Here is a 17,943-nt window from a genome sequence, read left to right on the forward strand (position 1 = left end):
CACGAGAGCTGACAAAATACTGACAAATTTGTCAAGTTACAAAATCAGCTTGTCAAACGCAAAAAACCACTATACCGTTGCCGCGCACACAATTGTACTCTTTGATAAAGTAAATTGACAAGAATATCCACATGATCGAAGCAGCTTTCGACAGTTGTTACCAAAAAAAAAAAACTGATGTTATATTTTTATGTTTTGTGTAAATATTAAGAGATTAGAAGAATAATGATAAAAAGTACTTAAAAGTGCATGCAAAAATCAAGCTTATGTACTTTAAATGCAAAATAAAATGCACGATATAACCATATCGTATAATAAAACTTAAATAGGATGTAAGGTTTATCATACGATAAATAATAACACGATGGAGGCGCCTGGTGTTTTACTTTTTTCAACGACAATAGGTGCAGGGCCCCGAGAGTTGAAAAAATGCTGACAAATTTGTCAAGTGACAAAATCAGTTTGTCAAATGCGAAAATCCACTATACCGTTGCCGCGCACACATTTGTACTCTTTGATAAAGTAAATTGACAAGAATATCCACATGATCGAAGCAGCTATCGACAGTTGTTACCAAAAAAATAACTGATTTTATATTTTTATGTTTTGTGTAAATATTAGGAGATTAGAAGAATAATGATAAAAAGTATTTAAAAGTGCATGCAAAAATCAAGCTTTTTTACTTTACATGCAAAATCAAATATAATTTTCCGATAAAACATAATATTAACATAATGCCTTCATTAGCAAGCGGTGCAAAATTTTGTCCGCATTTTGTCAGGGTTTTGTCAACTTTTTGTTGTGGATTTTCCACAAAGTGAAGTTTGACAAAAGCTCACAAATAGTGACAAAATCTCCGTTTTGACAAATTTGTCAGCATTTTATCAGCTCTCGTGGCCCTGCACGTATTGTGTGTTTATCCAGTGCGAAGCTACTTAGGTACCGTATTCAATCCCACGGTATTCTGCTTATTTTTATAACGACCCACAAGCTGCCAGGCAGAACAAAAAGTATCACTCCACCTCGTTACGCTGGCGGCCGCTATTATCTTGGTGAAACAAATCCACTGCACTGTGTTGTCCACCTCCCCCCCCAGGAATGCTAATAAAACGCAAACATCAAAGCATCTGTCACACGCCATACCGAGAGCTTTTTTAATATGCATCCGTATTGAAAAATGGCACAATAGCACAACGAACTTCCTTGCGGTCGCAACGTGAAGCAGCTGCAAAACTACAATAAAGGGCCATATCAAGTAAACAGCGTCCAATAATGATTTTTACCTTGCTGTTGTGATGTGACGTGGTGTGGCGGAGTCGGGTTACAGAATCTCCTGCGGTTTGTGCAACATTTTCTAAACAATCTAGAAATCTTAGAATTTCGTGAGAAGCTTCTAAAAAAGAAGCTCCACCCTGTATCGGTTCACTTGTTTAAAATGGCTATTCCACTTTTCCAACTGTCAGTTTGAATTTTTATTTGCAAAAAGGTGAAACAAAAGCTGCAAACCCCGCACCTCCCTGATTTGTTGTTCCCGTGGAACAAAATCACGAAAGAATGCTCATTATCACTCCTGCAAATAGGCCATAGTGCTGCGAGCTCCCTCGGCCGCTAGCTGCTTGGCTTTGTTTGATGGCAAGGTAACAGTGCAACATTTCCTCATTAGTGTCTATGGTCGCGGTTTGTCGATTTGTGCCCAGGCCCGCTCAGGGACATTTCTTTTCCAGCCAGTCGCCCGTGTTTTGCAAATACACTAATGGCAAAGCGATGGTTGGCAACCGTGTTCATTTGAACCATTGGTTGTGCCACTCACAACAAGGCAGCGAATCGCAATAAGTCTTTACTCGGTTCTGGACCGACGCTACGCACGCAGAGCAGTGCTGTGTCAATGGCTGACGGGAGGACTCGCACACGGAGGCTACATGCTTGTTTGTTGTTTCACTGGTGTTCGCTGCAGGGCTCGGGCTCGTTGCTACCGTGCCGTGCCGGAAGTGGAACTTTGTCGTTGGGAATCTACCCTTGCTGTCCAGGGTAGTTCCACCGCAGCTGGGTAAGTAGTCACTGTGTGTGTAGCTGGCGGAAAGCAGAGTGAAAATATTTAATATCGAGCTGGGTGGACTCCCCGCTGTAACGGAAGTGGCGGTACACGGCTGTGGTAAAAGTTTTTAATAAGCTACCGCTATGGGCGCCTTCCGGTTTGTACAACAGCGGGTAATTCACCTATCTTGCTGGTTGCTTTCATTGCTGCATGCTGCTGCTGGTATGGTCCACCGACATAGCTGTGAGCCAAGGACGACCTTCCGCATGGCGAATGCATTTAAATGTGTACTTTTGCTTCGCCCCTGCAGTGTGAAAAATCTGTGTTCCGCGCGACATTTCATGTTGGCACGGGTGTTTGTACCATGGCGCGGCGCTGCATTTGCTGCATTTGCATGCATTGCACGCGGCAGTGAGGCGAATGTGACCTGTCACATTTGAGCTGCAGTGCAAGAAGATTGCTGCCTTGGCCGGGGCAGATTGTTGACTGCTTGAGCGGAGGTAAGATTATGAATGTTATTTCTTAACGATAGCATTCCCCAACTAACACCCAATGAAGCAAAAAAGAAAGAGAGAGAGAGAGAGAAAAAAAAAGAGGGAGATAGAGGGAGAGCGTAAAAATATACAGCGTGTTGTATAAGAAAAAAACCCACGGTGTGCTACATCGGTGGTGTTAATGGGAGGTATTTTCTTGTAGACCAACTCGAGGACCTCAACCTCACCGGGTGTATTCTTTTCGGGCGGCACAGGAAGGAAGTATCGTTAACATCCATCCAACCACCTTCACCACCCGGGGTCCAATTATTATAATAGCCTGCCTGCTTCCAAGCTTCCAGCTGCTGCTGACGCGCTGGTTCCTGTTCGCCTTTATTACACTTCATTAAGTTGTTGTTTCAGCCAAGTGGAAGCGTTTTGTAAGCCATTTACAATACCGCCACCGTTCGGTTGTGCCGTATGCAGTTTGATGATTTGTGAACGCATTTTACGATGTTGATTTAACCGCCGACCGGCCATGGCGTTACCTACGTTCCGGCGAGGTGATGTACGATTTATTGCAAACTGATGACGTTATGCTAATGAAGCAAAAAGTTAATGCCCACTTCCTGGGTTTTTCTCATTTACCGTACCCACGGGGCCACGGCTGGAACGGCGCGTGGAAACAACTTTAGCCTTTTTTTTTTGCAGTCAGTTAGTCTTTGAAGTGCTACCATTATTGTTCGATTACGGGAATATCAGGAATGAATACAGCCAGCAACAGGGAGCAACTTTTCGTATTCCCATTTATTGTTGCTGAAAAGATGGTCTTACTGCCATAGCGTGAAAGCACACAATTTTCCTTCTTTGATGTACTTTTCCACCAACAATTAAACAGTGATTCCTTTGTACTAGGTTTTCCAGATTCTTTCGAGATGGAAAGTTAAAGCTAAGCCCTCCACCCCTCTGCTGCTTTCGAACCAACGCTTGGCGTCAACTCACGAACGTTCTAGACGCTGGAAATGGCTGCTGGAAGAGTTATGGCCTTTTCACACCATTACCGGCTCACGGACGGACATAATAGATTACGGTGGAAGTAAAGGATAACAGCAATAAAAGAAGAATAATAAAGCTATAAATGAAAATTTATTACCTTATTCTCTGCAACCTCGCACATTTTTCTGCGTGTTCGTTGCATAGCTCCATCCCTCAAACCACTGTTTCTCGATGGCGTTATGACGGTTCCGGTTTCCGGTTGACCAGTTGAAATTCCGAGAGTGGGGCGTTTTTCTCCCCGCACTTTTTATTTGCTTATCTTAAGACTGATCTTCACAGCGGTGAAAAGTCACAAGTTGCCCACATCGCTCTTAGTAGGCCAAGAGTTACCGGTGTTACCCTTTTTTGTGGAGTTGCCAGGTAAAATTGCGTAAAGTAAGACCGGGTTTGCTGTTTTTTCATAAAGCGAAACTCAGAACATCACGCACATATCAACACGTTCGGGACATTACTCACTAGAAACAAACAATCATACGAGCTTTTTTCTGTCTTCGCTCTGCTCTTCTACGCCAACGGAGCAATTTTGCCCGCTGGAGCTCGAGAACGCTGAAGTGCTGTAAAAGCGATTCCATTTCCAATTAGCCTCCCAGTCGGCCCCATAATCCATCAGCGGAAGATGCAACTCGTTTTTTTCCCATTCCGCGCTGCTTTCTTTCCACCCATCTTCCGGCCATATTTCTGCCATTTATGTTCCGTTATCTTCGGGTGACGCTTCCATCTCTAGCTGCGACAGCGGCGATGCGGTCGGTCGGTGAGTGGGCCGATTTTTCCCCACCGGCACAGTACACGGAGACGGATCATCTCGGTCGGTGCTCGGTGGTACAAAAAAGTGAAAACTTATTCATAAAGCTTTTTGAGCCTTATGTTGGTGACCATTACAGTGTGGGGGGGGAAGGGAGGAGGCCATTTTGGCGTTTTCGTTTTCTGCCCATTCACTCCCCTTTTTTTCACGCCAAGCAGCAGCCGGTCGGGTTTTTCTTCGAGCGAGCAAGTTTTGTTGTGAGCAGTGTGCCGTTCGTTCCGTGTCGTTCGTTCGTGTTGTGTTATGACCACCAGTCAGTAATATTTATTCGCCTTTGCAGCTCTCCCCCCGCCTGCAGGCTGCAGGGGTTTGGGGGGGCGGCTTTTGTGCCGCTTTCTTGCCTAACAAATCTGTGAGCGTTTTTATCATTCCCTTCGCGCACGATGCTTATCGACGGAACGTGCCGTTTTCGGTGCTCGGCCATCTCGAAATATGAATATTTATGTTTACATCACCTCTTAATTTGCTTTCGTCTGTGTGTATGAGCAAATGGCGATGATGGGTTTTTGGTTCCGCAAAAGGCAGATTACAATGCGCTGTTGGCATAAAGGAACATCCGAACGCACCGAAACGCCCGAACCGTGCTGTGTACACGTTCATTTTCGCTTCTTTCTTCCATTTCTTTTTTTTTTGTTGTTGTCGTCTTCGTTGTTGTTGCTGGTGCCCGTTATCATTCATTCACCCCCGTTTGTTTCCGTTTTTCATCATCGAAAACGGTGATTCCGACGCTGAGAGAGAGAGAGAGAAAGAGCGAGAGAGCAACATAATGGAAATCCTGGCCCTGGCGATGGCAAAACTTGCGTTCATGTTTATTTATGCGACACGGAGTTTGACCTTTTACCTCGCACTATTGGCTGTGCTTAGTTTTGCCTGAGTGTTACAAAGGCAGCTACTACTACTACTATTACTACTACTACACCTACTACTACTACTACTACTACTACTACTACTACCACTGCAACTACTTCCCTGTCAACCAGCTCATTGTCACAATCCAGTAAGATTCGTCTGTTGTTTTTGGTTTTCTATTCACCACACTTGCCCTCGTCCCTATCGCTCCGACGCTATCTGACCGTGTCCTTGTACTCCGGAAATACGCTTTTCCAAGATAGGCATCGGCATTGGCGTGGGAGGAACAATTGTTTTACCATTCCAACGAAATGGCGCCGTTCGCTTTGTGTCGCATGCATCGTACGTATCGCCTTTCCCGATCGCAAGTTATGCCGCTCCGCTACTCGAAACCTTGGACGTGGCATGTCCAAGAAAAGTCTCGCTGCTAGATCAAAGTCCTCGTTCCCAGCCGCGTTGTCCCAGCCAATGACGAGGGAAAAGTCAATGTCTTCCATCTTTCCTTGTGAAGAGCCATTTAATAACTTGCCTGATACTTTTTTCCTCCGCCCCCACCGGGAGGGCCTTCCCTTATGGCCACCCTCAGTTGAGGGGGTGGACTACTTACATCGAATGTCATTTTGTGCTCGCATAGGAACTAGGCGGAAGCCGACATGGCTCGAGCTGTTTGACACACGATAAAAGCCTGCTGAATGCTGAAAGCGGCCCGGTCGCAACTTGCACTCGCTCGCTTCTCTGCTTGTGGCTGTGATTACACGTTTCCTACCTTCCCCTCGGATGATGTGTCCCCTCCATCTCAATCGAAGCGAATGAAGTTCGTTGTACTTCGGCTGAATGTGGCAGTGCCATCGCTCCCAAAGGAACGATGGCAGCTCAATGGCGACAGCAGCAGCAGCAGCAGCAGCCAGCAGTAACATTCTCGGCATGAGAAGTGCCTCCACATTCTGTGCGCTGTGGCATATTACGCTGGTTGGCACTTTACCGCCGGACACCAGCAGACACACAGCACCCACGAAAGGCGCGCCACTCCTCGGAACCATAAATCAACGACGAAAACATAATTTAGATATAATGCAGCGCCGTGTAAGAAATATGATCGTGTGCGCGCGCAAAAAGGGAGCGAACGGAAATGTTTTTGGGAAGCAACCAGTAAATGTACCAAAGTTGCTTCAGTCTCGGGAGAAAAGTGTGTGTGTGTTTGTGTCTGTGTGTATTTGCTGTTTGCTTGCGTACCACGAACAGCAGCAAATAGGTGGCAGCAGGCGCAAGCTTTGATAAACCCGGTTCCCACCGTGTGCGCGTTCGGAAGCGCAGAAAAGGGTCTTTCGTCAGGTTAAGTCGTGCTGAGAGCATCCACTTTGCAATCCAGTCTCGTTCTTCCGCGGGAACGGCAGTGGATCCCGCATCACAGTCAGCTGGCGTGCCACACCCACGAGGAAACCTCTTGCGTGGCGCCCGTCTGACGACTTACTGCCACAGCGTGAAAGCAGCGTGAATTTATGACGGTGGAAATCATCATAAAAATCAGAGTTGCTTACAGGCAGCCTTGGCCTTAACTAGGAATTCGTCCCAGTTTCTTCTTTTATCGGTAGATCGAAAGAAGCTAAGGCGAGTGGCGGTAAGATGCTGACGGGAATGTGGACGAAGTCTGACTCCTGATGCACTACCAAGCAGTCTGCGGCATGGAAGATCCAAAAGAATTACCAACCATTTCTCTCGCCCGTGTCGGGAGGTATTTCGTTGCATTCCGTCCTTTGTGGCCGTATCAGCAACCATAGGAAAAGGGGTTAATGAGGTCTCGTGGGGTAAATAACCTACCGCAAGTAAGCGTCATTGAAGGCGAAATATTGTGCATTGTAAGCGGTTTGATATTAATTAAATGTAGCTATCAAAATGAGCATGTTCTCAAGGTTTTCCTCAGTCACTATCTGACCTCCGTAGAGTACAGACGTAAAAATCGAAGCTTAGTAAGTGCGTACACAGATAGTGAATACATACAACATCGAGCGTACCCAAGATGGGTCAACGCTCCAAAAAGACCACGAAGCGGCCGTTCCCCATGGCAACGGGAAGCAAACCAAAACGCAGAATTGTGCCTAACCTAGTGCAAGCGTGTGCAGCTAACCCATTCGCACCTTTGCTATCGATAGCGGACAACGAGATCGATATCACGCATACAGCTCCCAAACCGTCCGGCAATGTTAAGCCGGAGCACGCACCACCACCAATAACGGTCGCCAGTTCTAACGTTCTGGACATCCACAAAAAGGTTATGGCATCTGGAGTCATGCGTTACACGACAGCAGCTACGTTCAAAGGCATTGTAGTCCGCACTACAACCACAGCAGATTTTAAGGCTGTTTGTCAGCAGCTGAAATCTACGAACACAGAGTTCCACTCCTACCAATTGCACGAGGACAAAACGACCAAAATCGTTTTAAATGGATTAACCGATATGCCCACGGCTGAACTACAGGAACTTCTACAACAGGAGAAAATCAATCCAGTGGCAATAAAAAAATTGCCTATCAAACAGAAACGGTTTGATCAGCAGGCGGTGTACCTACTACACTTCACCAAAGGTACAATCGACATAAATGTACTAAAATCAATCAAAGACCTTAACCATCAAATGGTCACATGGCGCTATTTCTCCGGGCAGCCTGGCCCAATGCAATGCAAAAATTGCCAACGGTTTGGACACGGTGCAGAAAATTGTTTTAGAGCACCAGTTTGTATAAAATGTTCCTTGGGGCACAAGTCTTCAGCGTGCCCATTAACTGCATCGGCAGGTGAGGAAAAGATCCCGACGCACAAATTGAAATGTGCAAACTGTGACGGAAATCATACGGCCAACTATAGCGGTTGTCCTAAACGATTAGTGAAGACAAAACCAAAAAGTCAAAACGGACAAATGTTCTCAGCACAGCAAAGCCAGGTACATTTATCTAGCAGTGATTTCCCTCCACTTCCCCCCCGTTACCAAAACTCCTTCCCAAATGCGCCCACTATTCCATCCCGAGTGAACGGTCAGTCAAACCGATCATTTGCAGACGTTACTAATACTAATGAACTTTTTAACACGGAAGAACTAGTGCAAATCATATCTGACACATTCCACAGTCTTCGTGGATGTAAAAGTAAAGAGGACCAAATCAAGGTAGTCTTTACAATTGTTCAAAAATATTGCTACACGTAAATGGTGCAATTAAATAACATCAAAGTCGCCTACTGGAATGCAAATAGCATTACCAATAAAAAAATAGAATTAGCCAGATTTCTAAACCTTCATTCTATTGACGTTGCCGCAGTGACAGAAACTTTCCTCAAAAGTGATCAAAGCTTCAATATTGCAAACTATTTCTCATACCGTCTTGACAGAACATCTGGTCCGAAAGGTGGTATTTTAATACTAATTAAAAAAAATCTCAAACATTCATTACTACCATCATTTAACCTCAAAACCGTAGAGGCTATTGGAATCAAAATTCACACCAGTCGGTCCCCAATTTCATTTGTGGCAGCTTATCATCCAGGTGCAAATAAAAATATGTCTAAATTCAGAGCCGATATAAAAACCTTAACCAACCTTAAGCACAAATTCTTCATATGTGGAGACTTTAATGCTCGTCATAGACTGTGGAATTGCGCTTCTAATAACCAAGCAGGAAAAATCCTATTTGATCTATTGCAAATAGGTCAATTTTCTATAAACCATCCTGATTCACCAACCTATATTCCATCTAATCCCAACAATAATCCCTCCACATTAGATCTGATCCTTACAAATAACCAAGACTTCTCCCAACCAAAGACTAAGACCGATCTAACCTCAGATCATCTACCAGTCTTGTTTACCATCAACGACACGCACTTGACTAAAATTCCGAAAAAACAAATCTTTGACTACAAAAATGCAAACTGGCCTCTGTTCAGATCTCAACTTAAAAACAGTATAAATCACAATGGAATTGACTTTAATCTGATCACACATCCATCTACAATTGATACCATGATAAACACACTAACAGCTAATTTAACACAAGCTCATGATATAGCCGTTCCTCGTTCCACTCCGGGTGATTATAATATTTTCATTCCGCAATCAATTATTTCCTTAATTAAACAAAGAAATATATACAGGAAAAAATGGCAAAGACACAGACTAAATAACAATTATAAAAACACCTACTATTCCCTGAAGCGAGAAATTGAAGCCAGACTGTGTTTACTGAGAAATTCCGCATGGTCTAAAAATCTTGAATCTATTAACCCTCAACACAACAACAACAGTAAGTTATGGAAGTTCGTGAAAATAATAAAAAAACAACCCAAAAGTATTCCAGTTCTGAAACATAATAACAACACGCTTCTGACCCCTAAAGAAAAAAAGCGAAGCAATTAAAACACATTTTCAAGAAGCGCACAACACCACATCAAATAGTACAAGTCCTATAGAAAATAAAATAAACTCAACTGTTTTAAAGTTTTTCCAATCTAACCCCACTCCGAGAATAATTCCCACCGATTTAATTAAACCTAAAGACATAATTAAAATTATAAAGTCAACTAAAAACAAATCCTCTTCAGGACCAGATAATATAAATTACAGAACCATAAAGCAGCTTCCACGAACCGTTATTGTCTACATCTCCATAATTTTCAACGCATGTTTGAAACTAGGATATTTTCCAAAAAACTGGAAACACGCTAAGGTTGTACCCATTCCAAAATCTGGTAAAGATTTGAGTCAAGCTTGCAACTATAGACCTATTAGCCTGCTAAATTGCCTCAGCAAAATATTTGAAAAAATAATTGCGTTGAGACTAAGAACACACTCAGAAATGCATAAAATCATTCCAAATTCACAGTTTGGTTTCCAACCCGGTCTCTCCACAACACACCAACTACACCGACTCAAAAACGATATAACACACAATCGAGATTCCAAAAAATCAACTGGGTTAATACTACTAGACATGGAAAAAGCCTTTGACACCATTTGGCACGACGCTTTAACCTACAAATTAATTAAACACGGATATCCAAACTATATAGTCCATTTAATTAAAAGTTTCCTAACAAATAGAACTAATGCCGTACACATCACTAACTCCATATCCAATAATTACACACCTATGGCTGGTGTACCACAGGGCAGTGTACTTTCTCCCTTACTATTCAACATTTTCACATCTGACATACCCAAAATGACAAAATGTACACAATATCAGTATGCAGATGACTTAGCAATCGGCACTTGTAGCAAAATATCGAAAACAATAGTTAACTCATTAAATAATTCCTTACTTATCTACCAGAAATATTGCAATAAATGGAAATTAAAAATCAACCCAAACAAGTCTGAAGCAATATTTTTCACTCGTTGTACTAGTAATCGTAAATTACCCAATAAAAATCGTCAATTAAATGGAATAAACATACCCTGGCGCACCGAAGTCAAGTACTTAGGTATGACCATAGACAAAAGACTCACCTTCAAGCCACTTATTGAAAACCTTATAATAAGATGTGAAAAACTATACCGAAGCCTCTACTGTTTTTTAAATAGAAATTCAAAATTAAACCTAAAAAATAAACTTCTTTTATATACTTCCCTAATCCGACCCGTAATAACCTATGGATCACCAGTTTGGAGCTCGTGTGCTAAATCTCACAAAATAAAAGTGCAAAGAATCCAAAATAAATTCTTAAAAGCTTTTTTAAACCACCCACCATGGAGTAGAACTACTCTGATACATAAAATTTGTAATATTGAAGTCCTAGAAACATTTATATTGAAATTGAACTCCAAATACATTTCAAAAACCAATAACAACCCAAAAACCACATTTTTGACATCCTCAACCCATATGTTCTTCTGATATTACTAATTCTCCAACATTCTCCCACCCTACCCACAAACTTCTATCATATCCCAAAGCCCACCTTTATCACTGTATAGATTATTAAGATTAGGTCTAGGTTTCAATCTTTTTTATTTCTCTTCTTTCTTTGTAAGCGTTTGTCTTTCTAAAAATAATAATATATATAATTTTTTTTTCTTGTCCTGAGATGGGTTTTTGCAATATTTTCCCACCCGAATTCCAGTCTCCTCTAAAGGAAAACATAAAATCTGTTCAGCAAAGCTTAGTAGAATACAAAATTCCAATATAATGAGGAAAGCGTTGGCGAACCCATTGTAAACTTATCAACTAATTTCAATGTATACTGATATCTCTATTCAATAAAGAAAACTACTACTACTACTACTACTACTCAAGGTTGTCCTCAGGGGAAAGTCACATAAAAAAGACTGTTTTGTGTGAATATTTTACTGTGTGTCATGGACAGTTATGGACAACCGTAGAGGTTCTTTAGTTTTACGTACTGAAATGAAAAAAGTATGGCAACATTGCACTGCAAAAATTGCAAGCACAGAATGCCAGTGATGCCGATAAGTGCAAGGCCACGAGAGTTGACAAAGTACTGACAAATTTGTCAAGTGACAAAATCTATTTGTCAAATGCGAAAATCCACTATACCGTTGCCGCGCTCACAATTGCACTCTTTGACCAAGTAAATTGACAAGAATATCCACATGATCGAAGCAGTTTTCGACAGTTGTCACCAAAAAAATAACTGTCTTTATATTTTTATTTTTTGTGTAAATATTAAGAGATTAGAAGACTAATGATAAAAAGTATTTAAAAGTGCATGCAAAAATCAAGCTTTTGTACTTTAAATGCAAAATACAATGCACGATATATCCATATCGTATAATAAACTTTATGTAGAATATAAGGTTTACTATACGATAAATTAGAAAAACGATGAAGGCGCCTGGTGTTTTAGTGTTTTAACGACTGAATTCCCACGCCTAATGGAAAGCCCAGTTTCGAGTGAATACAACCACGGAATGATCACCTGAAGGTTTTGTACTAATAGTAATACGAATAAGTTATGAGCTAGTAAGTTGAGCATTGTGTTCAGATGAGAGGCCCGAATGTGAAATATTCTAGTGACTATTTGCAGATAACTCCCCGTGCGCCACCGATAAAGGTAAGGATTTCGTAACAGTTCCTATTTTACGTGTGCTTTGAAGGACAATCTAAGGTTATAAACGATATGACCGAATCGTATAATAAACCTTATATAGAATAAAGGTTTATTATACGATAAATATGACAACGATGGAGGCGCCCGGTGTTTTACTTTTTCCAACGACAATAGGTGCAGTGCCACGAGGGTTGACAAAATGCTAACAAATCTTGAGGTTTCATGGGCCTATTCTCTAAACGCAATTTCTTGTCGTCAACAAATACAACAGTTGGTACAAGAAATACTATTTTCAGGGTTTCATTTTTCAAAAAGAAATGCTTAAAATACACTTAAAAATCCTACAATGTAAATTTATAGTTGGGTCTGCTGCGCTATGTCCACAGTAACTGTAGAGGCGGTTAACTTTAATTGAATTAAAAGCTTTCACTTCACTACAACTATGACGCACCACAACTAACGACTGTGATTCCCTTTCATCTCCGGTAGAAAAAGGATGCTGCAAACCTTCCTAGAATCAATTGAAAATGTATGCAAACACACCGTCTGTCGCTGTGTGGGGACCGGTTTGGCTCAAACGAAACCAATTTCTTACCACTTACCGTCGATAGTGGTGCAAAAGCGGTGAATAAACAGATCGATAGCACGAACGATCCATGTGCTACCATCATAGATCACCGGTTTCTCCGGCTTGAGCGTTTACCGGTCCTACCCGGCCAATTGTTTCAGTGGAAAAGTAATCACAATATTCGTTTTCATTCCTGCGGATGGTTGCAATCCCGATGGTCGATTGTGCGTAAGGAAGGTTAATTTTTTCTCGCTCTCTCGCTTTCTCTCTCTCTTCACTCAATTTCTGCCTGATCAATATGCATAGAGGGTCGGATAGAGAGTCTTCTCCTTTGCTGCCCTTACAGTTACCTCTGTGCAATCCAAGCGGAGGCATTCAATCGAAATATCGAATTCTAGCCAGAAGCAATACAGAAAAAGGATAATGAGCTCGGCTATTACACTTGTGAGCTGTAAGGTGGAAGGAAATCCCCACTACGGTGGGATTGTTGATAAAGTTGGACGGAGGACTGCTGCAAGTGGAGTCGGAGCAGATTGGTACTCAACAGCCCAAGTTGTTTGTTAGCCAACGATAGAATGGCTACGGATGGCAAATTAATAAACAAGAATTATCTTAAATGAGTCTACCCCACTCGCCGGGCCAGCAGCACCCCGTTTTCCACCCTGCCTTTCTTTCTCCTCGTACGTAGCAATTCGACGTGGGTGAAATCACTCAGAAGATTAGCTACCTTTTAGCCATTTCCTGAATCGGTGTGCGAAGCGTCAAGCTCGAGAAGGATGTTAGGGGTGGGTTGGACCATTTCCGTTTTCACTACCCCCCGGGTGAGGTTAAAATGTATTCTATCCGGCGCGTGTGATGTAAGCGAACGACCAGGAAGAAATCAATTTTAGTGGAAGAGTAGCTTTTTCACACGAAATTACCCTCATTTGTGAGATCGTTTCTGTACGCACCATTAACCAAGATAAGCAGCTCGCCCTGTTCGAAATCGGATCGTCCCGCACCACGAGCAAAGGGGACGGGGACGGCAGGAGTTATGGATGTAACGAGACAGTTATCATGATTTCCCAGGCCTTCCGCATGGCGCTGGCGGTGCGGGCATCGAAATGGTACTGCAAAAGTTCGCCCGTGCGATGGATTGGAATTGACGAATGAAAAATGTCAAATCGAGCCCTTGACGCAACTCGTTCCCGTCTCACGCGGCGACTCACGGTGCCAGATCGGTTGACTTCGTGCCCGTGCGCTAGACGGAAAATAACTTTCCCAATTAGTTTCGCAATGGCGAGATAACAAACTTTTCGCCAAGTCAACCAGTTTCCGTCAAGCCGGGCGCGTTTGGACCCCGGTCTGTTTATTTACTTTGAAATTCTTCCTCGATTTGCACTGAAAAATATGGCCACTTGACGGAAAGCCTTCGAGAGCGGTGTATCGAACGTCGCGTACCGAAAGCGAGAAGTCAAACCCCAATAGCAACAAAAGCTCGCCCTAAAGAGGGAGAAAGAATATTCGGAAGAAAGTGTTATTTGTAATTTGTTGCGGTGGGTACGGGACAGAGCGCACACTCACACACACAATCGAAGGGTAAAAAGGACGAAAAAATCGTTGGAACTCAAATCCGCAACAAGCAAAAAAAAAAGGATCGGAAAAACGCAAATTGACCGTAACATGTTTGGATGATACGCTTCATCAAAGTCTAATCTAAAATTCAAACGCGCCCACCCGCTTTACGGTGTGGATGCAAAACAAATCCAATTTCTTCCATTTAAGCTTTTCCAATCAATCGGACTCGAGCGGACGGATTGATTCGGTTTGCAACGGGGTTTCGGTTTGGAGTGGTCTTGTTTTCTCGCTAGCGCATTTGTTGCGAAACCGGTAGTCTCATTTAAATTTTGTTTATCTTCCAAACTCTACCCATTCGTGGGATGGGGTTTTTTTTTGTGTTTGTATTTTCGTTCGCTTCTTGTTGCTGCATTACACCTTATCCGACAGTCCGAGGATCAATTGCAGCAAAAGGGACCGGAAGGTTCGTTTCTTTTGGTTGTTTAATTTTTTATTTCGCTCGATTATCACCAACAAACGAGAAGCGTTGCTCCGCCCGGGCTTAGGTGTACTGATGCGAGAAAGCATTATTCCGACCATTCGCTACCCGGTGCGATGTGGTGCGAAAAGTGTGGCAGAGCAAATAATCGGAAACTCCACAACATTTATTTCACATGTAAATCATCCTTCACCGCACATTCCGTGCCGGGGGTTTTTCGGTTCGGCTGTACGGAAGCTATCGAAGCTCTCGCCTCTCGCCACCGGTTGATGAACAGCAAGCTCGTTTCGGTTCTTGCCGTGCAATTTAAGCTCCTCCATGGCCATGAGGGAGGGGGGTGGGCTGGATTTTTCCCACTTCTAGCCATGATAAATTTCTCACCCAGCTGTGGCAAGGACGCTTCGCAAAGGTGTCGAAAAATAGAAACCTAAAAACCACGCCGGTAAAGCGTGGTGGTCGAAAAGTGGTCTTGCTTCAGCGAGAAAAATCGATTACTTAACTGTCTTCGTGTCGGGTGGTATTACTGGATCGTTTGCACCCAACTCCGCCCCATCGCCACCCGCACCCCTTGGCATGTTGGCACCTGGCACCTGGCACCGAAATGCATAGCGTAGGAACTCTGCAAAACCCTAGCTGCAGATCACCGTTCACACCGGGTATCGTGGCACGTTATTGGAAGCTTGGCAGCAAACAAAGCGAAAGAAGGAAAAAAAAACAAACTCCTGGAAAAAGCTGCTCATGTATAATCTAAAAACAATGTTTTCCCAATCATTTCCTCACTGTTACACATCGTCCCAGTTTTGTGCGGGCAGGTACGGTCGTCCCTGACAGCTCCCTTTTTCAGCTGCCCGATGCTCGCCACAGCTCGTGTAATCCGATTCCGATTCAACGGAACAACCACAAACGTGCCAACACTGACGGAGCATATTTCCTGAGACATTACATCGTAGTAGCGTAGAAAATACGGCACCCGATAGCTTAGATGAAGAGAGTGAGACAGTGAGAGAGTGAGAGAGAGAACAGTACCGATCGAAAGCTTTAGCGCGCTGTGTGGTGCTTTCTTTTTTGTTCGGTTCGCTACTTGTGCCCGATTGGTTTTGTTTGGCAAAGCCGTGCGCGTTAGTGTTGCGGAACAGTGGGAAAATAACGCCATTGTGTTATCGGTAACAGTCTTGAGGTTGAGTGCTTTTCGGGGCATTGGTTGCCCCATCCATGGTTCATCCGACACCTTCCGGGCAGGGTAGGAAATGCGTCGCAACCAACGTGTAGCAGTGTCGAACGTTTCTCCGATTTGCGGCTAATGCGAGTGCGCCATATGCGAGCAACGCTGGAAAGCAACAATCAATCCTGGATGTAAACGATACTGGAGCGATTTTTTCCCCCACCACCGGCTTGCTCTATGCAACGCACCAAAACTTCGAGATGTAAATTGTAGCGTAACCTCGGACGCTGAATGGAAGCTAACAATTTGGAGCATAATGTAATATTGTAGATATATTTCATGCTTACGTTTTTATTTAAGCTCTTCAGCAAACCACTGGATAAAGACCCCGGTGACTGCAGAGCCTTCCCGCACTGGCAACCACGCAACGCCGGAACCCGGCCAAGTGGTTCTACTCTCTGATTTCGATCCATTTCGTTAATCCTTTTGGAGATTAATTACGCCCCGGCCCGAGACTCAAACGGAGGGTAATGCGTACGAATGGAGATTAATTTTCATTTCCATCAGCTGTTTGCAAAGCTCTCGCTGTAATTCCCAGTCCAGTATGTTTCGCAACCGGGGTGTGTTTTTTTTTGTTGTTGTTTTGTTTTGGTGCATTATCCTTTCGTTGGCAAAAAATAAGAGTGTTTTGTTGGGCGGGGAAAAAACCTTCCAGCCTACATAAATCCAAAAAACCTCGGACAGCGGGTACCGTCTGTAGGGAAATGGGCGATGGGAAATGGGGCCCACCTTCAACAGCATGGACCACGCCGTGGAGAAAATGAAACAGGGAGCGCAGGGTATATATATTATTCTGCCCTGGGACCTACATCCAACCAGCTGTGGCATCGCCCGTACTGTACCGACATGGAAAGCGTTTTAAAACGAAATAATTGATGAAAATTTCGACTCATCTTTCGCCACTCGACCATCTTGATGAAAGCGTTTTAATTAAAAACTTTTAGTCCCGTTCCCGCCCTCCCCACAAAATTAAGGTCCATATTCCACTCGAGACTAACTTTTTCTCTCTCTCTCTCTTTTTCTCTTCTTTTGGCAGCATTAAGCTCGTGGATATTCGTGGCAGTGAACCGAGGAAATCCAACAGTTGGAACAGCAGCTATAAACAGACACTCAAAATCGATTGATTTTGTTTCTGTTTTTCGTTGGTTCGATTTTTATCAACCTCCCTAATAAAGTGTATTCACCCAGTGTGTGACAGCTGAAGGACTACTGCAGGACCTCCGAAATATCAGCAACTCCTAACTGAGCAAGAAAAATGTAAACTCCCCCAACCAAGAAAAAAAAAAACAAAACAGTGAGCAATCGTAACGTCGTGGTGAAGTGGTCATGAAATTAAATTAAGTATATTTTAAGCGATTGAAGCACCGCGAACCGAAAACGAAAAAACTCCCCGGGAAAGATGCTGCCGAGCGTGAGCGGACGGTCACGGGGACCACCGTACGGCCACGAGTGGCCATTAGTGCACGAGAAGCAAGGGTCCACCACTGGCACGGGTCGAAGGTGGAGGCCACTTTACCGGTGAACGAGCAGGTCGTGCTTCTTGCCCAAACGGTGCCGGCCCTGCAGGCCGGAAGGACGCAGCAACACTCGCCTGAACTGAAAGTCTTCACCGCCACGTCTGCGAGACGAACGCGAAACCGTACAAAGGTGGTAACGGACGGCAAAAGGAAAAATCGCTACCCATTAGTCACAATCGCAAGCGGAAGCGGAAGTGGCAGCGGAAGTCGCAAACGGAAGCGGAACCGTGCTGGAAGCGGAACACGGTGACACGGTGAGCCGTACGGACCAAAACCGGCCCGGAAAGGTACGAGTGCGCGAGATGGGGGGGGGCGGGAATTGTTACC

The 17,943-nt window shown here is 43.7% G+C and overlaps 1 protein-coding gene across 4 annotated transcripts in view; it reads left to right on the top strand.

Annotated features, from left to right (window-relative positions):
- LOC128310434 (uncharacterized) overlaps positions 1-17,943 on the top strand; it is a 162,911-nt gene that overhangs the window by 53,809 nt on the left and 91,159 nt on the right. For all 4 annotated transcript variants that reach the window (XM_053047076.1, XM_053047075.1, XM_053047077.1 and 1 more), the window contains exon 3: positions 17,136-17,903. The gene's annotated coding sequence lies outside the window, so the exon portion shown is untranslated. The remainder of the gene's footprint in view (positions 1-17,135; positions 17,904-17,943) is intronic.

The sequence above is a fragment of the Anopheles moucheti genome, chromosome 2 (assembly GCF_943734755.1).
Source record: "Anopheles moucheti chromosome 2, idAnoMoucSN_F20_07, whole genome shotgun sequence".
Lineage (NCBI taxonomy): Eukaryota > Metazoa > Arthropoda > Insecta > Diptera > Culicidae > Anopheles > Anopheles moucheti.